This window comes from Sciurus vulgaris (assembly GCF_902686455.1).
Source record: "Sciurus vulgaris genome assembly, contig: HiC_scaffold_261_arrow_ctg1, whole genome shotgun sequence".
Classification (NCBI taxonomy): Eukaryota; Metazoa; Chordata; class Mammalia; order Rodentia; family Sciuridae; genus Sciurus; species Sciurus vulgaris.
Genome location: NW_027632793.1, coordinates 6,448,154 through 6,466,023, shown reverse-complemented (window position 1 = coordinate 6,466,023; position 17,870 = coordinate 6,448,154). Strand labels below are relative to the sequence as shown.

General features: G+C 33.6%; 1 long non-coding RNA gene and 1 pseudogene across 2 annotated transcripts in view; both read right to left on the bottom strand.

Annotated features, from left to right (window-relative positions):
• Positions 1-17,870, bottom strand: part of LOC306652527 — an 845,485-nt gene that overhangs the window by 148,709 nt on the left and 678,906 nt on the right. The window lies entirely within an intron of this gene.
• LOC306652532 (afadin- and alpha-actinin-binding protein-like) lies at positions 15,271-17,740 on the bottom strand (annotated as a pseudogene). Its single transcript has one exon. The product of its transcript is annotated as an afadin- and alpha-actinin-binding protein-like (transcript).

Below are 17,870 nucleotides of genomic sequence, written 5' to 3'. Positions count from 1 at the left end.
CAAGGATTAGGATAGCTGGGTCAAATGGTGTTTCCATTCCAAACTTTCTGAGGAATCTCCATACTGCTTTCCAGAGTGGCTGCACTAATTTGCAACCCCACCAGCAATGTATGAGTGTACCTTTTTCCCCACATCCTCGCCAACACCTTTTGTTGCTTATGTTCTTGATAATCGCCATTCTAATTGGGGTGAGATGGAATCTTAGTGTAATTTTGATTTGCATTTCTCTTATTACTAGAGATGTTGAACATTTTTTCATATATCTGTTGATTGCTTGTACATCTTCTGTGAAGTGTCTGTTCATTTCCTTAGCCCATTTGTTGATTAGATTATTTGTATTCTTGGTGTAGAGTTTTTTGAGTTCTTTATAGATTCTGGAAAGTAGCTCTCTATCTGAAGTATGAGTGGCAAAGATATTCTCCCACTCCGTAGGCTCTCTCTTCAGATTATTGTTTTCCTTTTTAATATGTATACCTTTAGTTCCTTTTCATGGTTTATTGCATTAGCTAAAATTTCTAGCACTATACTGATCATACATAGTGGTGAGAGTAAATATCTTTGCCTTGTTCTCCACCTTAGGGGGCACCATTTAGTCTGTTGTCATTAGGTAAACATTAACATAGTGTTTTTATGGATGATATTTTTTCAATTTGAGTTAATTCCCTTCAATTCCTAATTTTCAGAGGTTTTATCATGAATGCGTTTGTTATTGAACTTTTTCAAATGAATTTTTTGTATTGATTGGTAAGGTCATATAATGTTTTTCATCGTTAACTGCTTAATATGATAGATTACATAGATTTTTAAGCACTGAATCAGCTGTGCATTCCTGATATAAAGCCCATTTGGTTGTGATGTTTAATTCTTGCTTATTGATGAATTGTATGTTTGTATTTTGTTAAGGATTCTTCATTTATATTCATGAGGAATATTGGTCTGTGGTTTTCTTTGTTTCAAGCTTTGGTTTTGTTTCAGGGTAATGTTAGGTTTATAAAAATGGTAATTATCTCATCTGGAAGCAATTTTGTAGAGTTAGTGTTAATTCTTTAAATATTGGATAGACTTTTGCAAGTGAACTGTTTGGACCTAGAGATTTCTTTTTGGGGGGCAGAGTTAAATTTCAAATTTATTTTCCTTAATAGTTATAGGACTATTCTAATTATATTATTATAGAATTATAATTATATAATTTGCATTAGTGACTTGTAGTTTGTGCTTTTTGAGTAACTGAACCATTTTGTCTACACAAATTTATTTGTGTATAGTTCATCACAATACTACCTTTCTGAAATCTTCAGTGTCTATAGTGATAGCCCTACTGTATTCCAGATATGGAAATTTGGGTTTTCTCTTTTTTTCCCTAGAAGTTTCTTTTTTTCATTTTTTTTTCAGAGGATTATCTATTCATTTTGTTGATTTTTCTGTCATGTTTTTGTTCTCAATTTTGTTGATTTCTTTTTGCTACTATTTTCTTGCTTCTCCTTGCTTTGAGTTTATTATGCCCTCCCTTTTCTAGGTTACTGAAGTGAAAACTTGTTGATTCAAGACTTTGTCTCTTTTAGTATATATATTTATTAATTTGTGCTATTTTTCCATTCTTTCTGCTTTAATCATGTCCTATAGATTTTGATATGCTTTAGTTTCATAACATGACCCCTGAATTATTTAATCTATTATACCTCTTTCTGTTCTTCAGGTTTGGTTGTTTTGTAGATAATCATAAGTTGTTTTATATATTCATTGATATTTTATCTAGTTCTATCAAATGTTAAGTGGCGGTTTTGAATATCACAAAATGTATAAGTGCATTCTACTGTCATGTGCAACTAATTAGAACAAATAAAATTTAAAAATATTGAAAAAAGGAGTATCTACCAATAGTAGTGAATTTTTGTTTCTTCTGTTATTTCCATCCAGTTTTACCTCACATAATATATCTCTGTTGATCAGTCCATATACATTTAGGATAGTTTTGTCTTCTTGATATATTGACCCTTTTATTTTTATATAAAGTCCTTTTTTGGTCATTTTCTTTGCTCTTAAAATCACTTTAACTGATATTAATTTAGCCATTTCTGCTTTCCTTTGATTCATATTCTCACAATATATCTTTTTCCAATTTTTTTTTTTTACATTTGACCTGCATATATTCTTATATTTGAAATGAGTTTTTGTAGGCAGCATAGGATTGGGTTATAATTGTTAATCAGTTTCATCAATCTTAGTATTTTATTTGGTATTTAATTTGTACATGGTAGGGATTAAAATGTCACCTTATTTCTTGTTTTCACCTGTTTTTCATTTTTTTTGTTTATTTTTCCTACTGTCTTGTGGTTACTTGAACATTTTTTAGAATTCCATTTTCATTTATCTATTTATCTATAATCTTTTGGGTATCTCTCTCTGTCTCTCTGTCTCTCTCTCTCTGTCTCTCTCTCTCTCTCTCTCGCTCTCTCTCTTTGTGGTGTTGGGGATTGAACCCAGGGCCTTGTGCATGTGAGGCAAGCACTATACCCACTGAGCTGTGTCCCCAGCCCCTAAGGCATATATCTCTTTGCTTAACTTTTTAGTAGTTCTTGGTATTATATTATATATGAATCACTTATTAGTCTAACTACTACTGAGTTACCAGTTTTGAGTAAAATAGAGAGATATGACATATCTTAAACTCTCTCATTTATAATATAATTATGCTAAATATATCTTCTGTAGCTGGGCACATTGGCCTATACCTGCATTACCAGCGTGGATGTGAGAGATTGAGGCAGAAGGATCTTGAGTTCAAACGCAACCACAGCAACTTAGAGAGGCCCTAAGCAACTTAGTAAAACCCCATCCCTAATAAAATATAAAAGAAAGGCCTGGGGATGTGGCTAGGTGGTTAAGTATCCCTGGCCTCGTACAAAAAATAATTTTAAAAAGAACTGCATGAGATAATGCTATTGTTTTTGCTTCACCCATCAAACAGTTTATAAACACAAGAAGAGAATGAAAGTCTACTGTGTATTTTTGTGTTTTGTGTTCTTCTTCCTGATGTTCTTTTAGCCTTTCCTTTCTGTTTAATAGAACTTTATATTTTTAAAGTAGATCTGCTGATGACACATCCTCCTGTTTTCTTCATTTTGATTTTCCTTTCATTTCTGAAGGATATTTGCACTGGGAATTGGATTTTTGGGTGAGAGGTTGTTTTTTTTTTTTTTTCCTCCAACCTTTGGGTTTTTAGAAATATGCCAGTTCCTTCTCACCTCCATGGTTTCTGATAAGAAATCTATTGTCGTTTGAGTTATTTTCCTCGAACAAGTAATACAGAGTATCATCTCTCTTTCTCCTTTTTTTTTTTTTTTTTGCTAATTTTCATAAGTTTGACAATGATAGGTCTTAGATTATATCTCTTTGGATTTATTCTGTTTGGGATTTGTTCAAATTCTTTAATCTCTATGTGTATTTCTGCCATGTCTGAAAAGTTTTTAGCCATTGTTTCTCAAATTGTTTTTAGATACCTGATTTTGCTTTCCTTTGAGGACTCTATGACATGACTATTAAATTTCTTGTTATACTCTTAAGTCCTTAACATCTTATTTGCTTGTTTTTCAGTTTAGTTTGGTTGTTCAGATTAACTGTTTTCTGTTTCATTACTTTCTAGTTAGCTAATTCTTTCTCTAGTCCCTCCATTCTGCTACACAGGCTATTCCCTAAATTTTTATTGTGTTTATTTTATTTCCAGTTCCAAAATTTCCACTTGGATTTTCTCCTATATTTTCATTGGTAAGACTTTTCAGTTCTTCAATGAGATTTTCTAAAATATTTATAAATACTCATTTTATAAGAGCTTTGTTAAATTCTTTGTTGGATAATTGTAATATTTTGTCATATTTTGGGATTTGCAGGTCTTGATTCTCTTTTTTCATTTGGTTTTGAAACTTTCCTTATTTTTGGTGTGGTGAGCATACATTTTTTTGGCCAATATTGGATGCAGATATTGGTGAAGCTTCAACAATAATTTAAAAAAATAAAATTTTTGTGGCTTTTTAAACTTTTTTTCCAATTAAAGAGAAATAGTGTCCACACACTTATTTGAAAAGTAAAGAACAATTTATTTTCCTATTATAAAAGTAGTATAAAGAATTAGAAATTTTTTAAACAAAAATAAGTAGAATTCCTTATTCTTGTCATTTTAACATTTTCACCATACTAATCTTGAAATATTTAATTTTAAATTGAGATTTTAAATCTTTGTATTACTTTTTCCTAATGATATTATACTCTTATTAGCAATATATTTGAATTAGATTACACTGCTTGTGCCATCCAGTCATTTGGCATTTGATACTCACAAAATCTCAGTATATCTGTTTGTAATTTAAAAGTTGAAGCTTGTTATATGCATTGCAGGATCAATATTGAGTCAGGAATTGTTCACAAATCCCCATTCAGAGACAGGTAACTATTATAAACTCAGTGACATGGGATTGAATAATTAGAATCATAACAAAGGAAATTTTAAGTTATTTCTCAGTCTTGCTTAGCAAAGCATACTCTCTGCAGCAGTCTGAAGTGGTTTTCTTTCATTTGATTCTTGGTGAATATATGAAATACCACTAGATTCTTTTATTTTAGAAGTAATTTTTTCTATGCCATTATTCCTATTTTGCCTACTTTCTTGTTTCAGTTTGTTTTCCATGTGAATTTTCTATGATTCTAACCTAGTGTTTTACTCTTTTGAAATTGTTCAGCTTTCAGAGTCACTGAGGACATTTATGTCAGATTAAACTGAAAACAATGAGATTAGAGATGGTCATTTCCTAACCAAATACAGTAAGATACACCTGAGAAACTGGTAATTAGTGATGGTGGAGCAATGGTGAACAGAGAATAGGCAGTCCATGTCTCTTCCTTTGATGATTCTCTGTTCCAGAAATAAAGCTTGATCTTATGTGTTTAGAAAAATATGTGTTTTAGAAAAATAAACATACTTAAGTTTCTTTTCAGTTGATTGTAACCTTCCAGTCTTCCATATTTTCAATTGTTTCATTTTTTAATTAACAAGAAATACATTTACTTTTTATTCATTTACTTGATTGCAGTATTTAAAATAAATGTTTCCTGAGCATGAACAAATACCCTAAGATTGTACATATTTTTAACAGCATTCAACAATGACATCAACATTGAGAAGACTAGGTGAAGACATATTTAAAGGAGTGGTAATTAAAGGAATTCAGGAAAATTCTTCAGAACATTCTGTGGAAAATAAACCAAAGACAGCTGCTTTCTTCAAGAACTCCAATTTGCCATCAAGATTTTTGTCAACCTTAATTTTTCTCAAAATAGTTACTCAACGTAAGCTTTCAAGCATGCTTACAGAATAATTTTTAGTAACTAGGAGAGATAACCATATAATAAAGCAATTATTTTATAATAAAATATGTTTTAAATTTTTAGCATGAAATTTTGGCTTATTTCATAATTGTGGCACATTATTTAAAATCAACTTTTGTTTGCTGAATTTGAGAGAATGAAGTCTTGTGTATTGTCGCCTCCTCCCAGAAGCATGTGTTGATTCTCTTAGATAATTTTGTAATAGCACACTTCACTTACAATTGTTGGCTTATTTGTCACATAAATTGGAATTGTTAGTTAGTTTTTATTTTCTGCTAGACAACTAAGTTGGCAAACTATAGCTTATAGAACATCTCGGGTCCACCATCTCTTTTGTTAATAAAATTTTCTCACACATCCATGCTTGTTTGTTTTGTCTTAGCTATGACTCTTGTAGCCTTTGAACAGCAGAGCTGAGTAGTTGGCAACAGAGACTGTGTAGCCTCTAAATTTTATAAAATTATTACCTGGTCCTATACCAAAAAAGCTTATCAGTTCTACACTAGTTAGCTTACTGAGAATAAAAACTTATTTTGTTTATCTATCCATACCTAGCATCGTGCTTGGTATATAAGAGTGAATTTACTGATATATAAAGAAATAAATCAGTTAAAAATAATGCTACATGCATAAGACCTCGACTCAATCCCCAGCATTGCAAAGGAAGGAAATGAAGGGAGGGAGGGGGCAAAAGAGTGAGAAAGAAGGAAATGCTTCAACCAAAGTTGACCATAATATTTTCCCTCCAGTACTAGGGATTGAACCCAGGAGTGTTCTACCCCAACACTTTTTATTTTTTTTATTTCAAGACAGTGTTTCACTAAGTTGCCAGTTTGGCCTCAAATTTGTGATCCTCCTGTCTCAGCCTCCTCAATTGCTGGGATTTACAGGTGTGCAGCTTAATTATATGTAATGTCAACTTAATTGATATACTTTAAATTATTACCTTTAATCAGTTGTCATTCTGAAACATTAAATATAAGAATTTTTGTTAAACTGTAGTGTAGTGCCAGTGTAGTCAAGCAATAAATTTTTATATCTATTGTGTTTTCTAAATTATATGACTCAGAATGGTTTTTTCTTTAAATGGGCAATGACAATAAATAAACTTGGTTACTTTATCTGAAGTATGTTCTGTGTCATTACTCCCAGTAGTAAGTGAACTAATGGAAAAAGAAGAAGTCATAATTCTGCCTTCTTAGTTATTTTTGCTTGGTTTTGGTTCTAAAAATTATAATAGACTGGTAACTGTTTGAAAGATCACTTATGAACCAGGCATGGTGGCTCATGCATATAATCCCAGCAATTCGGGAAACTGAGGTAAGAGGATCACAAATTAGAGTCAGCCTCAGCAACTTAGCAAGACCCTCAGTAACTTAGCAAAACCCTGTCTCAAATTTAAAAATACATGGGCATACTCAGTGGTAAAGTGTCCTGAGTTCAATCTCCAATATCAAAAAATGAAAAGAAAAGAAAGACACAATTATCCCAAAGTAAAGTTTACTTCAAGCCTATTTCAAAAACTTGTGTGTTTACATGCACACAGAGATGAATAAAGTTTTATCAGACCATAGCCACACATTTAAAAATGTACATATTCATCAGAGATCCAATAAGGTTGATCAGAAATTCAGTGCCACATTAGTACAAGAAAAAAAAATTTAACCATTAATAATTTAATTAAGAAAAATTTGAAATTATATATCAATATATAGCATAGTTTGATAAACTATCATGTTCACTCTTAATAACTCTGTAAAAAGGCAAAAATACAGCAAGGAATATTTATTTAAAATGGGGAAATAACAGAAGAAAATTATGTGCTCCTTGTCACCATTCTTGTTCCATACATTACTGGACATTTGGATCATCTTTAAAGAGCCATGAAGTATGACAATTGGTAAAGAGTAGAGAAAACTATGTATTCAAGAATGCTCATGTATAAAGCCTAAAACAATCAATAAAAGAGCCAGTGAGGGGCTGGGGTTGTGGCTCAGTGGTAGAGCACTTTCCTAGTATATGTTAGGCACTGGGTTCGATTCTCAGCACCATTATAAGTAAATGAATAAATAAAGGTCCATAACATCTTAAAAAATATATTATTAACAAAAGCCAATTAAAGGAAAGAGGTACAGCTAAAATGCCATAAAAGGAGATAATAAACACCTTAATTAAGACACTATTAAGGGGGCTGGGAAGATAGCTCATCTGGTAAAGTGCTTGCCTTGCAAGCACAAGGCTCTGAGTTCGATCACCAGTACCACAAAATAATAATAATAATAATAATAATAAAGTTGTCTGTTTGGAAGACCAAGTAACTTTCAGAGTAAAGACTTAGTGGAGATGAGTGTCATCTCATATTGATTAAGTGGTCTTATCAAAACATCATAATCCTTTATGTACCAATAACATGAAGTAAAAACTGATAGAACTAAAAAACAGAATTTTTTAAAATTTTGAGACAAGGTTTTTTAAGTTGCCCAGACTGACTTTGAATTTACAATCCTCCTAATAGTAGCTATCTATTATCAATATCAATAGACTTCACTCTTGTTTATATTATTTATCTTTTAAGAGTTGAATTAAGGTATATTAGATCACATTAGCTGTCTATGGCCAAATAAACAACCAAGCACTTATGAGACTTACAAAAACCTTTTATTTACTAGTTCACAGTTTTTTGAATTAGTAATTTGGGACGGACTCAACTGACAGGTTTTCCTGGGCTGGGTTCCCTCTGCTTGGTTGGCCTTTCTCCCATGTGACCTATTGACATGTGGCAGAAAAGTTGGTGATGAAAGAGCTCTTGCCGCTGGGATCCTGAGCACACAGCATCATTTCTTCTGCACCTTGTTACGAGCATGGAGTTAGCCTAGGTTCAGAGATGGGCAATGGGGCTCATCTGTAGATGGCAATGTGGCAGAGTTTCTAATTGCTTTTTAAAGCTACAATATAGACTAAATAAAGGAAAACCTTATCCTACATTGATTAAGATCAACAGATTGACTTGTGGTAAAGAATATAAAGGTAAAATTTCAATGACAGAAATTTCTTAAAAGGCTCAATAATATAACACATTTAGGAAACTAAATGTTTTCAAATAGTTAAAATTAATATTTTAAAAATATTATTTTGGAAGATAAATTGGTTTTGTTTTTAGAAACACCTTCATTACTGGATAAATTCAAATGAGAACATAATTTATCTCTAAGTTTGTTCTTGAAAAATGTAGTCAAGTACTATTTTTTACTCATTAAAACTCTTGAAGAACAATTTCTTCAGCTTGTAAAATTTTAAGAAAAATCCCATATAGCATTTAGCCTATTTAAAAGTCATATGATATATTAATAAGTGAAGCAATTTGTATTAAATGCAGCAGGTGGTGCTGTGATAAAACTTTTGTTCCTTATAGAGTTTAAAATTCATGAATACTCTGCTTGTGTAATTGCTAAATATATATTTATGTACATATATTCTAAACAAGGTAAGTATAAACAATCTAGCAACTTTGTTCTATTATTCTTTTATTGCCAGTGTTTCTTTTTAGTGAAAAAAATAAGTATAGTAATGTTAATGTTCCTGAACTAAATTCTACCAAAAAGAAAAAGGAGAATATTATAAAGGGATCCAGAGGCACAGAACCTTATTTCTCACAATATTTTAATATATATTTTAATTTCATATGAGTTACTCTAAATTCTCATTCTTAATAACTAGGGTTTACTTGTTTCCTTAATATTTATGTAAGAAAAGCCAACCCAAAACCAAGAAGACAATAAATGTCATTTGGTGATTCTGTTATACTTTTAGTGTATTTCAAGTCATTAAAGTAGAAATCTCAATAGAAAAAATAACTCAGTATTAAATGAACTGCATGAACATTTAAAAATTCCTTTTACTAGAGTTTTGAAATAAGAATTATAGAAAACTGTTGTTAAGAGTAGTGACTTGGGTTTGTTTGGCATATTGAAGTATAATAATACAAGTATCTAATACATTATTTGCACCAATTCTAATTAAATTAGTGCCTTTCAATCCTGACTTTATGTGGCAGGTGAGACCTGGGGCCCAGGATTACACCACATGCATCCAACTTGGCGACTGGCAGAGAGCCAAAGAGCATGCTGAATGCGCCTTGAGAAAAACAGGAAGCGTTTACCATTGGCTGTATGATAATTAGTTCAGCCACTTAGTGCATGGATAGATATATCTTACATGTATGCTTGAGCTCGTGATTGCTTGACCTTTAATAGGATTAAATGGACATATCTGATTACAATTGCTAATGCATGAGATTGCTTATATATTGAGGGTGTTATCTGAATAAAGCAGAAGCTGCTTCATGAACTTCTCAAGATTACATGTCATTTTTCCCCCTGGTCGGCAACAAGAGGCAAGTGGTGGCCCATATGTAGAGTGGTGAGTGCTCAGGTAAGTAATAAAGAAGAAAATTTTTTCACTAGCACAGTCAACTAGCAGTCCAGCCTTAAGGTTTAACGGAAGGTTCCCCTAGTGAGGGAGTGCAATGGAAGGTTCGCCAGTGAAGGAGCGTAATGGAAGGCTGTCCTAAGAGACAGCAAAGGACATCCTGTAGTAAACGAGTATGTGTAAGGTGTTATTTGTGTTACCTTTTCTTGTTTGGTTTCTGTTTGTTGTTGTGGTGATATGGACATTAGTTCATTTCTGTCTGACTTCCAAAAAACCAAAATTTCAAGAACAGTTAAGAGAAGGGGAAAATATATTAGAAACTGTAAAAGAAGAACAATGAAGTTGAGCTTCTAAAAGAGAAAGTAGATGTTCAGACCTCTGTGCCTCCTCTAGAGCAGTATTAACTCCAGTGATGGGAGTACAACCAATACAAACTTTGGTTGTCAGCCCATTACCTAAAGGAACAGTGGGACTAGTTCTGGGGAGGAGTTCTTCTGCTTTACAAGGATTAAATATTGTCCCTGGAGTTATAGACCCTGATTTTACAGGAGAAATAAAAATCCTTGCTTCTTCACCAAGAGGTGTAGAAATAATAGCTTAGGGTGATCACATAGCACAATTGTTGGTCTTACTCAGCTGCCATGATCAATATCCATCAAAGAATATTATTAGGGGAAATAAAGAATTAGGTTGTACTGGCCAAAATTTGGTCATGTTAACATTGGATTTAAAAGATAGACCTATGACAAAGTTAGTGATAGAAGGCAAAAGCTTTGAGGGCTTATTAGATACTGGGGCTGACAAAAGTATCATCAAAATTACAGAATGGCCCAAAGCCTGGCCTCTTCAGCAGGCAGATCAGAATTTAAGAGGATTGGGTATAGCTTCCAATCCTAACAAGAGTGCAGCCATATTAAAATGGAAGGAAGAAGAAGGTCATAGTGGTACCGTCCAACCTTACATCCTCGAACATCTCCTGGTAAACTTGTGGAGGAGAGGTATTATGGAACAGATGGATTTACATCTCACATCAGAGATCCCATACATTAATCTAAAAGCTAATCAATCAAATGATGTTAGCCCAAGGACACATATGAGGAAATGGTCTTGGGAAAAATAGTCAAGGACCTACTTCACCCATTTTAGTTACTTCAAAACAAGATAAAAAGGGATTGGATTTTCATTAGGGGCCACTGAAGCAATTAAAATAACATGGAAATCTGATAAACCTGTCTGGGTCCCTCAGTGGCCCCTCTCAGAAGACAAATTAGAAGTGGCTGAGCAATTGGTTAAAGAACAACTAGAGGCTGGACAAATCGAACCATCCACCTCACCTTTCAACACACCAATATTTGTAATAAAAAAGAAATCAGGAAAATGGAGGCTATTTACACGACCTAAGAGCAATGAATTCTATAATGGAGCCCATGGGACCTATTCAATTAAGATTACCTACTTTATTGACTATCCCAGTTAATTGGCCCTCCATTATAATTGATTTAAAAGATTGCTTCTTTTCCATCGTGTTACATCCCTCATGCACCAAAAGGTTTGCATTTACTGTGCCCTCACTTAATAAGAGCTCTTCTAATAAAATATATGAATGGATAGTCCTCTCACAAGGCATGGCCAATAGCCCCACTATGTGTCAAATATATGTAAACAAGGCTATAGAATCCATACAACTAGCAAATCCTCAACTTTTAATCTATCATTATATGGATGATATTTTGCTAGCTCATAAAGAAAAACCTGTCTTAGAGCAATATTATAATTCCTTACTAAAGTCACTGGAAAGATGGGGCTTATTTATAGCCATTGATAAAGTACAAATGACAGACACCAAAAGCTTCCTGGGAATTATCATAAATACTACTATGGTTAAACCCATAAAAATTACTGTTTGGGTGGACAAACTTAGAACTTTCAATGATTTTCAAAAACTTTTGTGTGATATTAATTGTATTAGACCTTACCTTCATTTATCTACCGCAAGTTTGGGCCCCCTGTTTGATATTCTTAAAGGTGATTCTGATCCCCTTTCTAAGTGGGTGCTTACCCCTAAGGCTCGAACAGCTTTCAAGCTTGTTGAAACAGCTATGGAACAGTTTCATCTTGATTGTATTGTCCTAGCTAAGCCTTTATCATTCACTGTCTTGGCCACAAATAAGTTACCCACAGGAGTGTTTTCACAAAAGTGTCCTATTCTATGGGTTCATGTGAATTATGCCCCTAACAAGGTCTTATCCTTGTTCACTGAATATGTGGCAGAATTAATCCTTAGGGCATTAAAAGTATCCCTTCCACCTTTGGATCCCATCCCTCAACTATCACTACTCCATATACTACTGATCAGATACAATATCTTATTAATAATTCAAATTTATGGGCTATAGTCTTTACTATTATGGATAATGTTACAGAAACATTGCTGTTTACCGTCATTCAGAGCCTAATAAAAAACATCTACCTCAAGTGCTCTGGAAGGACATTCTATCGAGACAATGGAAAGGCCCAGATCTGGTGTTAATCTGGACCCGAGGATCTGTTTGTGTTTTCCCACAGGACGCACAATTGCCAATTTGGCTGCTGGAGAGATTGGTCAAGGCCTCAACAGAGACCCAGAAACAGGAAGAAGATGAGGAGGCTTCTCCCGCTGATGGTGTTGGCAATTCCTCACCAAGTTAATGGAGGAGACTCACGTGAACTATGGGGAATAGTAAAGACGTGGCCCTATCCTGTACCCCTTACCAAATCTTCTATTCTATATCCTCCTATTTTTACAACAATTGGCCACATTTTTCCAGTCTGCTGTTCAATAGGGAAAAGAATGGTTTGGGTTTTTGTCCGTGGGAGGTCCATTGTGTGTTGTATCTGTTCTGTGCATATAGTGTTTATACAAAATGCCTATACATTGGTGCAGAGAAACAGCCATTATTCGCCAAGCTCTTGTCGCAATTGATGGTGGCCCATCACCCCAAGTCTGGTTAAATATGCTGGACCGGTAGTCAAAGACAGGTAAGATTCATGGGGAGCTCATACCAACCTAAGACAGAAAATGAGGGCTAGAGCCTCATTGTCTGATGATGGGTAAGGATGTGGCTCCATCCTGGACAACCTAAGAAGGGCACAGTCTTTTTTATAAACAGAAAGGGGGAAAGGTGGTGGGCAAGACCTGGGGCCCAGGGTTACACCACATGCATCCAAGATGGCGACTGGTAGAGAGCCAAAGGACATGCTGAATGCACCTTGAGAAAAAACAGGAAGTGTTTACTATTGGCTGTATGATAATTAGTTCAGCCACTTAGCACATGGACAGATAAATCTTACATGTATGCTTGAGCTCATGATCGCTTGACCTTTAATAGGATTGGATGGGCATATCTGATTACAATTGCTTATGCATGAGACCGCTTATATATTGAGAGTCTTATACAAATAAAGTGGAAGCTGCTTCATAAACTTCTGAAGAGTACATGTCATTTGTCCCGCTGGTCGGCGGCTAGCGGCAACTTTAGAAACTTCCCAGGTACCTATGGAACATCTTTAAGATAATTCCAGGCAATCTAATCTGACAGGTGTCTTTATAGTGCTGGCCTTGGTAAAATCTTGCTGCCATTTTTATTTACAGATATATCAAGAAAGTAATACAACAGAGCATATCTAAATTTCTGAAGTTGTCTTTCAGTGGTCTAATATCCAATTTTTAGCCAGAGACAGAAATCCTTATTTAAAATCCATTTGGCAAGTTTATATAAAGCTACCTTTTGAAATAATCATTGAGAAAGAAGAAAAGTAATGCAGTTCAATTTTTGGAAACCAATTACAGTTATAATCCAATATGGAAAATAAACTCTCCTTGTGGCATTTAATATAAACCATGTTTTATTTCTTCATACCAGAAATAAATAGGTCTTATTTGTTGTTTCAGTTCTAAAATATGAAAATTTTAAAGGAAATTTACCCTATCAAGATTTAATACCTTTTCTTTCCCTTTCCCATTGAGTTTTAACAAATTAAGGGGTAATTAATCTAAATTCAGTCTGTGATCTCTTGTCTTTTAGTTTTTGTTTCTCTTATGATTTTGTTAAAGAGATGATGCTCTCTTTTTATCTTTCTGATAACCAACTTGACCACAAATATGCAGATGATTTCACATTTTTTTTCAGCTGATTACCTGACTAAGGCATTTTATTCTTTCTCTTTGGATTTGAAGACAGATGAAGGGAATACATTCTTTTTGCAGTATCAAGCAGTTCCAGTAATATTAGGTCATTTGAGAATATCCAGTAAAGGACTCCTATCCAATGTTATTGATAGTTTGCTTCAGATGACATTAGACTCTAGTAAGTCTTTAAATTTTATAAATATAAAAATAATCAAAGTGAAATGTTTTTCTATCTTCCTCATGTCTATAACTTCACATATCAGAGTGAAGTTACTTTACATATCAGACACAATTTTATTTTATAATTTAATGATTATTATAATTTATAAAAATTTAATTATAATTTGTAATTTAAATTCTTAAAAATAATTTTGACAGTTTTATATTTGAATCAGCAATATCATTAAGAATTAAAAACCCTGGCTGGTGTTGTTTCTCAGTGGTAGAGTGCTTGCCTAGCATGTGTGAGTAGGAACTGGATTTGATTCTCAGCAGCATATAAAATTAAATAAAATAAAAATATTGTGTCCCTACAACTAAAAAATTTAAAAGTAAATAAATTTTCATCAACAATTAAAAAGATCTTTAAAAAAACCAATAAATTCCTAACCCTTTGTCCAGATGTTCATTAATAACACAATTTCTAGTAGTCATTAGTTTATAGGTATACTGCAAATGATATATATATATATATTTGAGCCTCTTTCTCTATTCTCTTTTGTCCTGTTGTCCTAACAGGTCCACTCACATAATCCTTGTTTGCTCAGGGGAAGTGAGATTATCAAATATATCTTTAGCTAAAGTGAGAATAATGACAGAGATATGCAACCCCATCAGCAATGTATGAGTGTACTTTTTTCCCCCACATCCTTACCAACACCTACTGTTCCTTGTATTCTTGATAACAGACATTCTAATTAGGGTTAGTTGAAATCTTAGGGTGGTTTTGATTTGCATTTCTCTTACTACTAGAGATGTTGAACATTTTTTTATGTATCTGTTGATTATAGATCTGCGAATTATCTGCTCATTTATTTAGCCCACTTATTGATTGGGTTATTTGTATTCTTGGTGTAAAGTTTTTTGAGTTACTTATAAACTCTGGAGATTAGTGAAGTGTGTGTGGCACAGATTTTTTCCCACTCTGTAAGCTCTCTGTTCACATTGTTGATTGTTTTCTTTGCTGAGAAAAGCCTTTTTAGTTTGAATCTATTCCATTTATTGACTCCTACTTTTATTTCTTTTTATTTGGAACAGATTTTTGAATATTTATTGCCCATATGGATAAAAAAAAAAAAAACTTAAATGCAATGTGGCAATGGTCCTAACACACCTGTAAACAGAATACAACTGAAAATTTTACTATACTCATGGTTGTGTAGAAGTTTTTAAGTCTTAAAGCCTCTTAACATAATCATGTATATCTATGTACAAAACATACATAAATTTCATTTTATTTAAAACATATGAAAGAGGTAATTTCAAAATCACACTAAACATAATAAATGTAGAACTTGCTTTGTTAAAAATCTACAGTACACATTCAAGTAAAGATTAAACTTCCAATGCCAACTATGTTTGGGACAAAAATTAAACATTTACAATAATCAGTTTCCTAAAAGTGCTATTTTTAATACCTATAAGGAGGAAACTTATTCTAGTGCTTTTGTTCCCATCCAAACATCTATACATTCCTTTATTCACAGAACCAGATGTTTCTGTTACTAAAAATGCATATCCAAAGCTTTTATATCCTTTTAAATAGATTTAGCATTTCAGCTCTTTGGGGAAAGACAGGGAAGTCCAAACAAACAACTGAGACCATCCTGAATTACTAGAGATGACTGACTTTATGACATACCCTGTTTCAACTTAGATGTGAAATCTGATGAATGTTAATGAAAAAAATCCCATCCACACATCTAAGGTAAGTCATCTTTTTCTACATGAGAATTTGAATAGGTCAAGGAGCATCCACTGTAGCAACCTTCCTGTGACCCGGGTCTTGATGCCGCACTCCACTTATGATTTGTGCATTCTCCTCCAACCTGATTTGGTGTAGTTTCTTCAGGGGTTATATTCAGTACATTGATTGAACTATGTTCAGATACACAGGAACGTGTTGGGCAAAAGTCTGACGTAGAAGGTGAAGCAGGAAGAGATTTAGTCAGTTTAGACATGCAAACTGGAGACCCATTAGACACACTGTGAGGCTTCTTTTGCTGTGTCCTTGAGTGCACTGTAAGATTGTCCCGATCAGAACTTCCTGAGAAGTCACTGAAAAGTTTCACATTTTCTGAGTTCTGGTGGTCAAATGTACTCATATTTAAAAACTGCTGCTTTAGCTGACTGTTTCTTTCTTCTTCAAAAGCATTTCTCTCTAATCCTAGGCGAATAGCAGCCTCTGTAAAGCTTTGTCTTTCTTTCTCAAAATTCTTTTTTTGCTCTTTAGAAAGGGACCATTCTTCTTTGAGGCATTCCTTTTCTTCCAACAAATAACAGTCTCGTAATAGGGAAGTGGTATCATCATTACATCAGTAGTGAGCTGCTGCTGTAAAAGTTGCTGCTGTGTTTTAATCATTTTTTTACATTGCTGAATTTCTAACTCCAGTTTCTCAGTTTCTTGTTCATGGTCTTGTCGTGATATCACGTCTTCATCATTAAAACCTTCTAAGTGTACATTTGAAACTTGGTTATCAAGTTTTTCTACATGACTTTTCAAAATTCTCCACTGTTTTCAGATGCTGTTTGTAAGCTGCTCTCTCACATTTTCACAGGAAATGTCCCACATACTCTCTGTGGTTAGTTCTCCAGCATCTTCTTCAAAATCAGAGATAACTCTTCCTGTGCTATCATCTGCTCTTTCTCTAGGTCTCTTCTTTTGGGGAGAAAGAAAAGAAATCATTTCCTTTTTCATTTGCTGAAGAACCTTCTTAAGTTCAGCATTTTCCATTAGGATTTGTTTCTGATGATATTCATAATCATTCAAAAGAATTTTATACATTTCATCTTCATTCCTGGCTTCTGTTTTACCAGTCCTCCAGGAGCCTCTTTTTCCATCAGCTCTCCCCACACAATTTAAAACGTCCATGGTTATTTTTTTACCCTTCTTGTTCATAACAAGTTGATGCAGACATTCCTTTAGTTTATTATATTCATGCTCTTTTCATATCATGATTATACTGAGTAGCTCAACTTGCAATGATATTTTGTAATTTTTGTACCTCATCTTTCTCATTTTTCAGGAGTTGATGCAAATTCCTGTTCTTGCACTGCAATTGTCTCTCTCTCTCCTGAAACCCAATCATTTCCCTCTTGGAGGTTTCCAGTTGTTCCTTAAGTTTTGCATAGCAGTTCTGTAGATGGTCCATATCACTTCCCAGTTTCAGATTCTTTGTTTCCACATTTTCCTGAGCTAGAACATTCTTCCACTGAAGTACAAGTAGCTCATTCATACAATTTAAAACAGCAACTATATTTAGTTTTCTCTTTGTCTCTTTACTTTTGGATTCTTCATATAATGAAGGAAAACCAAAAGTAGTCAACTCCTGATCAAGATATGAAATATTTTGTTCAATATTCTCTTCTGTGCAGAAGGCACTGAAAAAGCTGTGCACATTTTTTGATAAAGGTATTGAAGAACATAGCACTTGCTGTGAGTATAGACTTGATGGAGATATCTTTGTTTCTGAGGTATATTGAGAGATATTTTTACTTTCTGCAGACAGTCCTGGATCTGTAATAGTCATCCAATCTCCCACAGCAATTTCCAGAGCCAGGATACATGAGGAACTAGTTCAGCACTGAAACATGTAGACCAGCTGCTGTCACTCTTCTAAGTAGGCATCTCCTAGTTCATGTTAAGACTCAGGTTCTTAACACACTTCAGAACCCT